This window comes from Balaenoptera physalus, assembly GCF_965194825.1.
Source record: "Balaenoptera physalus genome assembly, chromosome: 13".
NCBI classification, from domain to species: Eukaryota; Metazoa; Chordata; class Mammalia; order Artiodactyla; family Balaenopteridae; genus Balaenoptera; species Balaenoptera physalus.
Genome location: NC_138892.1, coordinates 33,985,484 through 33,994,954, shown reverse-complemented (window position 1 = coordinate 33,994,954; position 9,471 = coordinate 33,985,484). Strand labels below are relative to the sequence as shown.

General features: G+C 33.7%; 2 protein-coding genes across 7 annotated transcripts in view; both read right to left on the bottom strand.

Moving 5' to 3' along the window:
- Window positions 1-9,471, bottom strand: part of MGAT4C (MGAT4 family member C) — an 828,975-nt gene that overhangs the window by 227,158 nt on the left and 592,346 nt on the right. The gene's annotated exons all lie outside the window — the stretch shown is intronic.
- RASSF9 (Ras association domain family member 9) overlaps window positions 1-9,471 on the bottom strand; it is a 417,955-nt gene that overhangs the window by 376,595 nt on the left and 31,889 nt on the right. The gene's annotated exons all lie outside the window — the stretch shown is intronic.

The following is a 9,471-nucleotide window of genomic DNA, read 5'->3' as shown; positions in this document are numbered from 1 at the left end:
GCCTAGTTATCATTGTTCCCCAAGTAGGCAGTATGTTTTTCCCTTCTGTCTGCTTTTAAAATATTCTTTATATTTGGCTTTCAGCAGTTTGACTCTATTGTGTTTATGTGTGGCTTTTTTTTTTTTTAACTTTTTCTTGCTTGGGGTTTGTTGTGATGCTTTAATGTACAGGTTGATGTTCTTCTTCTCAAATTCAAAAAAATGCTCAGCCACTATTTATTTATTTGCCCCATATAATTTCCTTCCCTTTCTGGGATTCCAATGACACCTATATTAGACTGCTTGATATTGTCCCACAGGTCACTGACTGTCTCTTAAATTTTTAAAAATTTATTTTCTGTGTGTATTGGTTTCAATGATTTCTATTTTCCTATCTTCCAGATAACTGATAATATATTTTACAATATCCTGTCTTCAGTTCATCCAGTGCTAGCTTTTTTTTTTTTTCATTTTGGATATATTATAGTTTTCAGTTTTGGAATTTTTATTTAGTGCTTTTTTTTCATAGTTACCATTTCTCTACTGAGATTTTCCTTCTATTCAATTATTATATTTAAAGTTTTCTCTACATCTTCATTTATAATAGCAATCTAAGATACTGAAGCAATTAATTCTGACCTGTCATCTCTGTGTTTGTTTCTAATGATTTTTTTCTTGTTTAGTTTTGAATCACATTTTCCTGTTTCTTCAGATATCTAGTATTTATTATATGTTGCACATTGTGAATATTGTGTTGTTGAAAATCTGATTTTTTTGTGTTCCTTTAATGTATTGAGTGTTGTTCTGGCAAGCAGTCTACTGATACATCACCATGATTACCTCCACTCTTTGTTTTTCAGCTTTTTAAAATGTGGTTCTAGAATGAGTAACCTTTATTCTAGAATGAGTAACCTTTATTCTAGGATAATAGGAACCCTCCTGCAAAAGCTCTTCTGGATTGTGTGTTTTTTCTGAATTCTCAAAGAAATGATTGGGGTGTTCAGATGAAATGTGGTTTGTTATACCTGATGTGTTCTCCAGCTGTTCTTTTCCTTTTTTTTTTTTTTCCTCAGGGCAGAACTTTGCAGAATACCGGGGCAGGTGCAGAACAGCTCAGTCTTTGGCAAAAGACATAATTAGAACCCTTAGGCAAAGTCCTGGAGCTTTTTGTTTCTGTAGCCTGCAAGACCAATTCCAACCACCTTATCATTGTCAAACTCTTGTCTCTGCCTCTTCATTAAGGAGAGGTCACCATACTTTACTTAGACTTCACCTTCCTCTCCTGTCCCACGATCAGGGAAGCTACTCCAGGCACAAAACTGACACTATTGTGAAGTTTGTCCTGTGTTTCTCACAGTTCTTACATATGTATATGTATATACATGATATATTGATTGTATATATAAATAGTAATATATATAGTCAATTTCCATTATCCTCTTAGGAAATTATTATTCTTTCTTCTCTGAAACACACTATGCAAATTTGGCAGTTTAAAAAGAAATGATTATATTTCCTATAAGAATAAGACAGAAGATAAGAGAATAAAAACAAGATTTAAAAAAAAACTTTCACAATGAAACAAGCTTAGTTTCTTCTTAGCTGCTCTAACTTTTATGAATAATGATTAAATATGAAATAAAAAAAATAATAGTATTTTACATGCTTATGCTAATCCTGATACACTGGCCATTGGCAATGTACTGTTGGTTGTTTTTACATTTCCAACCTACAGATGCATTCTGTTTTCAACTATTTGCCAAAAGCATAAATAGTTGAGCTTTAAAATGACACCTAGCTACATCTCTATTTGTCTAAATAAATGCCTGTATGTGATATGTTTATAACTGTTGCAATACTCCTTTTCTTCACCCTGACAGTTCTGTAGAGGTATAGTATAACACTGTATGGAATTCAAAGCATGTTCAACACTTTGTGCTAAGGCATTGCTGCTTCAAAATGTTTACAATTTGATCCTCTCTGTACCTACTAAATCTACTATAACAAACATTACCTGTTGCACTGAACTGTATGATTGAATTAAAAGTAAACACAAAGTTTTCTTAAGTGGGCTCAAACATAAATGTATTTGTATCATCTAAGTAAAATGTTGTGACTAAAGGGCCAAAAACTGTTTATATTAATAAGTAAAATACAACATAGATACATACAAATACATTATCCAGAGTTGGAAACAAACCAATAACTATACAATAGATTGTTCTTTATAAAAACTCTTTTTAAAATATAGAAGAGAGAGATAAATAATAATAATTAAAAATAAAAATGCCTATTAGTTTCCTGATTTGGAAACATATACAATATATACATATATATACATATTTCTCTTTACTTAGAGAAGATAAAAAATAATTAATGTGGTCCTTGCAAACCTTCTCTAGAGGCACTTGTTTAAGTACTGGGGATTTCACCTATTTCTAAAATCTAGTCCAGGATCTTCCTATTTATTAGAGGCTGAAATTAAACTAGTCTGAGGAAATCTGCCAAAAATCACACCAGAAAACAAATCATATTTCCCAGGTGAAAATACTTCATAATTCTCTCTCATTTCTCATGCTTATCATTGCTTAATTACAATAGAAATCTTATTATTATCAAACACTTTGATTAATTACAAGTAAACAGTAAAATAAGACAAAGCCATGAACAATCATATATGCATGTATTAGGCATTTGTTTTGACATAAACCATATAAATGTACATAACAGTTTTTTTTTTCCTCAGTTTATAGCTAAGGCTTTTTCTTTTGGCAACACTCTGCTGATTAGAGTTCCATACAGTCTCTACCAACTAAAAACATACATTGTAAATATACTATAACTTCCAATTTCTTTTCATTTTAGGTGGAAGAAAAATTTAATCAGAAAGTCCTAAGTGCATATATTTTCTAAACATTCACTGTTTTTAAGTCATTTTCACATAATGTAATATTAATAATTTTAGCAATTAAGTTTTAAGTTTTTCTAAATATTGGACCAAAATTTCATAGAAACAAAACCATATTTCTTTTGTACTCATATTTTCTTAGTTTAAGTATATTCATGAAAGTACAAAATTACCATAACCAGACTGTCTTGGGAAAACAAATTTGTGATCACACTCATTTGAGTCTTGGTAGGCATATAACCCAAGTGAAGGGAGCAGAAATGTACATTCTTGCCAGACACTAGCCTCCTAACCACAAGTGTTCAGCCTCCTACAGATATAAGTTGCTATATTTTGCTGAAGGAATGAAGGTGTTGATTAAGTTGGAGAGTCGTTTATGTGGAGGTGTGTTAAGAGAGTTTTTTTAAAACACATTTAATGTCATTTATCCCGTTAATTGTAAGCTTTATAAGGGTAGAGATCTTGTCTGTCTTGTTTACCACTGCATCTCCAGTGTGTAGCATTGTGCCTTGTAACTAGCAAAAAATCAGCATAGGTGTAATGAAGAAAAGCCATGATCAAGCAAGTCATTTATACAACACATCTACACACAGAATGCAGACAACATACAAAATATCCAACATCACAGGAAATCAAATAACCATTTGAAAAACTATCCAACTATTAAGTTGACAATATAGAAAATAACAATAATTGAAACAAGAATGATGGAATAAGCACTCTAGTACATTGCTGGAAGAAGAGCAGATTGATACGTTGATTCAGAGGAAACGATTTTACAGTTTGTGCTTAAAAGCCTCAAAAACATTAATATATTCTAAATTCTTCAGAGACATATATGAAGACTTAGGTATAGAGATATTTTTTACAGATATAGTCATATCCATAAAAAAATTACAAATTGCCTAAATATCTAACAGAAGATTAAGTAATGTGACATACACATGATGAAATATTATGCAAGCATTTAAATCATGTATTTTTAACTATTTAATGTAATGGAATTACTTAATGGAAATGGAAAACTGTATATTTAGAAAATCATGTTTATTATAAAATACACACACACGGAAGAAACAACAAAATAGAAAGAACTTATCTATTTGGGGGGTGATAAGGTCTTTGGAAATTTTTGTTTTCTTTTTTATTCTTACTTTTATTTCTTATTTTTTTCTGTAATGAGCATACTGTTGACAAATCAGGACAAAGATTACCTTAAAAGCCTTTTCATTTTAATTCCTGCATCAATTTTTTGTTCTTTCAAAATATCATCAGAAAAAGAATTTTGATTATTATATTTAGTGAGCTGGAGAGAGGCTGTGAAGTTCTTTACACATTAAAATGCTAGCCTAGCATGACTTTTGCTTATATTCAAGGGTGTCACATTTGATAAAATGTTAGCAGTACAAAGAACATTAGAGATGCCCTAATTAAACCTCCATCTTTAGCAGTAAGTGTCCATGCACTATTTCCACATTAAGTTTTCCATGAAAGTGTTTTTCAAAATTGGCACGTACTTGTACTTGTCTGGGAAACAAGAACTAGAACGTAGAAAATAATACAACTAATGGGCCAAAATTCTTTACTCTGACAAGCATTTACATTTTAAAATGTGGCAGTAAACTGAATATTTATTAGGCATGAATACCTTACAAATTGACTAGTCATGACAGTTTGACAATAGTTTCCAAGTGGAAAATGATTTTATCCAGAGGAAGTTAAATTACAGAAAAATAAAATAAATATGAACTTTTTCCACTGGATTATTAAAGTTTTCTTTGCTTTATTATGTTTTTTATTTGAGGTATTCCCTGTTAAGGCACTTGTTTTCCTGGGTTCATACCTAACCTATATTTCATAGACTTCTCTGCATGTACATTGAGAACATATGACTGGAAAATGACAAGTAAGCTTCCAGGCCCACATATAAACACTCTGTAGCAATTTCTCCATTATCTTTTTGTCTCCTTAAAAGGAATCATTGTAGGGCACGTTTAAATATAATGAGGTTACTAGATTCAAGGATGCTGAATCTCTAAATCATTTTTGTATAAGAACTTCTCAGGAAACCTGTGCAATCAGGAACATTGGACTTTGGACTTTGCATGAGTGAGAGTAACACAAAAGGACTGAGATTACTTACTGCAGCAGCTAGCATTAATTACACCAACTAATATAAAAACCAGTACCTTGAAGTGAGATGCTGATTTAACAAAAACTAGAATATGTGACATTAGCTTCAGAGTAGACAGATCTATTCAGTAATAGAATAAAGCAGGTTGGTTAATTGGTGATTACAATGAAAAGGCATTTAAAAACTGTCACTTATGGTAGTCTGGAAGGCAGTCCAAAGCTTACTGAGCTTGTAGATCTAGAGATGTTTGGAAAACATAGCTGTTAGTATTATTATTATTGATGGCTTCAGCAAAGTATTACAAGAAAGATATAAACAGAAAATAATTGGCAGGTTTAAAGTAGAATTGAAAGGGAACAGAAAAGTTTAGAAAAAGAAGTAAGAGATGGTATTTGAAGGACTTTGAAGAACCAAGACCCAGTGAGATTTCTCAGCTGCACAGAGTGCCTCAAATTTGTGCCAAAGATCAAATGAAGGCTATATTCTGCCAATTCAAGCTTGACAGGCTCAAGATTATCTGACTTTAAGTTGAGGCAGAGAGAGGGATGATATCAAGGTAGCAAAGAAATGGAACGTATTTGAGAACAAAGTCTGGAAGTTTTGGCTTCTTTTACATGAAACTGACTGGAAGCAAACAGTTTGCAAGTTTTTAAAATAATTATATTGCCAAATAGCCACAAGTCCATATTAAAAAGTCTTTGACTCTGCAATGCTTAAAACAACTTTTAGACACCCATACTTCCATGAGCATGAGGTGGGTTCTGTATGCTGGGCAGCCAAGAAAGATACATCCTTCAATACCCACTTCAGATATGGCCCCAAAGGATAAGACGAAACAACCTTCACTGAATTTGTTTTTCTTAACACAGGAGTTCTTCCGAGGGAAGATAATCAGGCCTAATTGACGATCCTTCTTTTTTCTCCAGGAAGTGGGACTTTACAATATCCACCTAGTTGTATTCCATAAATAACTTCTGTGTACCTTCTATTCTCCCATTTTCCAAATGACAGTTGTTGAGATAATTTTGTCTCTGTCTGTTAGTAGGTGTACATGGAGGATCAGGGGGCAGAAAACATGATTTTTTAGTTTTCAGATTTCAGAACCACATTTGTGGTTCTATACATGGACATGATGAAGACAACTGTCATCATTCAAAGATCGCAGAACATAAACCAGATGCTGTGACTAGATAAGATTTGGGGTTATCCATTTGGGGAAGTTGAGAATATGGAAGACAGTGTAAAAGGAATATTTGTTGATCAGAAGGGTAGATTGTTAAAAAAAGATACTGCTATAAAATTATCAAACTGTTTCCATTTTATCCTGGATGCATAGCTAAAGCTACATTTTTCAGTCTGCATTTCAATTAGTTTGAGATCTTATGACTAACTTCGGTCCATAAAATCTCCTCCTTGATCCTCACACTTACTTCTTTAAGATGAAGATGGAGGCATTAAAAGATGGTAGCAACCTGTTTATAGGCAAACCACTCGGGAAGGGATGAGCAATAGATAAACTTTAATTGCATTAAGCCACTGGTACTTCTGGATTATTGTTATTGTTTTGTTGTTGTTGTTGCATAAGTTAGCATTAATGACCCTGACTATAGAAACACTTTTAATTAAGAACAATTTCATCTTATAACAAAATTAAAATATTATTTTAAAGAAAAATATATAGTATATTTTAGATATACAAATATAACAATATAAATATTAAATATTTATATAGGATATATAAATGTAACAATTATTTTAACTTACTACAAAGAGGTTGAACGTTGGTAATTTTTTTTTTTTGGAAAGACATCAACATTCATAATTATTGTGTCTATTATTTCAAAAAAACCAAAAACAACAACTACTGCTCCTGTTTCAGCAAAGACATCAGGAGAGCTAGTCCACTTGGCAAACACTGATTTTCACTGGGGCCTAATTTTCCCCGAAATTCAAGGAACACACAATAACACGTGGATTTTGGACATGTGATTATAGGTGACTGTCTAGAAATAATTAATGATAACTTTGGAAGAAGCTGTCATCGGTACATAGGATGTCTTTAAATTAATAACAGTTTATATTGCTCATATTTTTTTCCCCAAAGACTGCTGTTCCACTCTATTTGACCTTAATTGGTATAATTGATAATAGAGCTTGGAGTGTGATTTTAATCATGTAAGTACAGCCTTCCTGATAGAAGAAAATAAAATAGCTGCTGTGACTTATCTATTATTACTGGGGAGACAGAAAGGTGAAATAAATGACTGTTATTTTAACCTGAGACTTAGGGACTTCTAGATCATAACTGGCAATTTGTTAATGATTTTAAAGAGTTTGGGCTAATCTCCAAACAATGAATGAAAGCTAATTGGTGTGTAATTTAACATAAAGGAAAAGATGAGAAAATTAGTTGGATACAGGGTAGAGATACACGCAAATGATCCAAGAAGAAGAGCATGTTTGAAAATATTCTGAACATTAGTGCGACCCCTAGTAAATAAGATTTTTATGGCAAGCTGTTGAGCTTTTATTATTTGGACATTTAGTTTGAGGTAAAGACTGAAAATGATCTTAGTTATAAATGTGATTACTTCAGTTCTCATGGATTTGAATGGGTTGTTCAAGTGTATGTGTGGGAGGTGCTGGAAGGGGTTGGATGCGGAAAAGAAAATAAATAGATATCTCTAACTTAATATTTAATATCATTTAATTATTATGAGATAATGAGCTGGTTATTCTAAAAAAGCATTTTGCCTTTCACCTTTATCACCATACTTTGGCCTGTTCATTGCAATTATGGAAACTCTAGAACTCAGGATTTTTACTTTCTTTGGGAATTGAGGAATGTTTACTCTCTCTTTCCATTGAGGAATTTTGAATTCTGGATACTGTGGCATTTCCTATTCCTTGTTTCATTGGTTTTTGCTACTTTTTTTTTTTTTTTAATTTGGGAAACAGTCTTACTCTGTAAACCAAATTTTTATGGGTCACTTTTCATTATTTGTAGTTCAGTGCAAAAAAGGGTAAGCAATCCACACCCCAGTACTGTCTCACTTTTCTTCTTTAATTCTTTGGCCCTAACTCCTGGTAACAGCATCTCCCACTATGTAGTGTTAACTCTACCAAGGCAGACAGAGACCAAGACAAACACTACAGGACCTAGGAGTATACCTGGCATGTGGTACTTCAGAAACTAAAAAAATAAAAATAATTACTATGCAGCCCAACTGTCTCTGAGACTCTTCCGGAAGCTCTTTTACTTAGTTAACCAATAGCAAGTCAAATCCCTACTGTAAGTGACACCTTCCTCGGGTTTCCTATCCCACTCCTCCCCTGGCTTTCTCTAATTCAAATCTCATGACGCTTTATTTGTACTTTCCTATCTTCTTTCTTTTATCATAAGGGGGAAAAAAAAGTGTTGTCCACACTCATTAAAGCTGCTTTTTCTTCCTAAATCCTTGTTTTTATCATTTTCCCATTCCAGAATTTCACTGCCAAATTTATTCTCTTCCTGTCTGGCACACCCTGTCTCTGCACTCCTTCTCCTCTGCTTGCAAATATTCACAGGGTTTGAATATTCTGAAAAACAAAACCAAAGGAGCAAAAGGTATTTAATTTAATTTTATCCTACTGTACTTCCTCCCAATCTGCTTCTCTCCTTTGTGCAATGGTACGCAACCTTTATGTAGAATACTTAGCAACCATGTCCACCGTCATATTATTTCTAGCCCTTCCTTGCTCAACTATATATACTGACTTCCAAACCCATCACTCTAATTAAATTACCCTCTCAAAGTTTCTAGTGCTTTCCTAATTATAAAATCCCATGGTCATTTCTGTATTCTCATTTTGTAAGACGTACTACTGGCTTTGTTTTTTTTTTTTTTAATCTTCACCTACTTATTGAAACCCACTCTCATTCTATAGGTGCGCCCTATCTTGATTCATTACCTTTGTCTTAACATTTACTTTTGCCTGTGTCCTCCTTTGCTGGCTCCTTTTTCATCCATTTCACTTTGATCTCAGAAAACATTGTTTTGCCCTGCTTTGGGCTTCAGTGTCCCCAACTGTTTTCAAAGGGGTTTTGGAGCATCTCCAAGCTCCCTACCTTCCCTGGAAAGGATGTGACCCCTGTTCCTGGGAAGCGTAGGGTGGGTGGGCACACAGCCCTGGTGGGGAGGAGGGGGGAATGGAGGGGTGTACAGCCCAGTACTGATCCTAGATTCTGGGTGGGAGCGAGGGCTTCTCCCCTCCTGCTGTGTGTCCTGGCTCAGTTAAATAGCCTTTCTGAACCTTGACACTTGGGGGCAGTGGATACTAGTATCTCTTCTAGCTTAATACTTGAGACATCAAGAGTCCCCTGGTCTTTGTTCTTACCAGGGATGCGTTGCTGGGGGAGGGTGCATTCCTTTGGAGGAGGTGGAAAGTGCAGACGAGAGTAGCAGGTCGT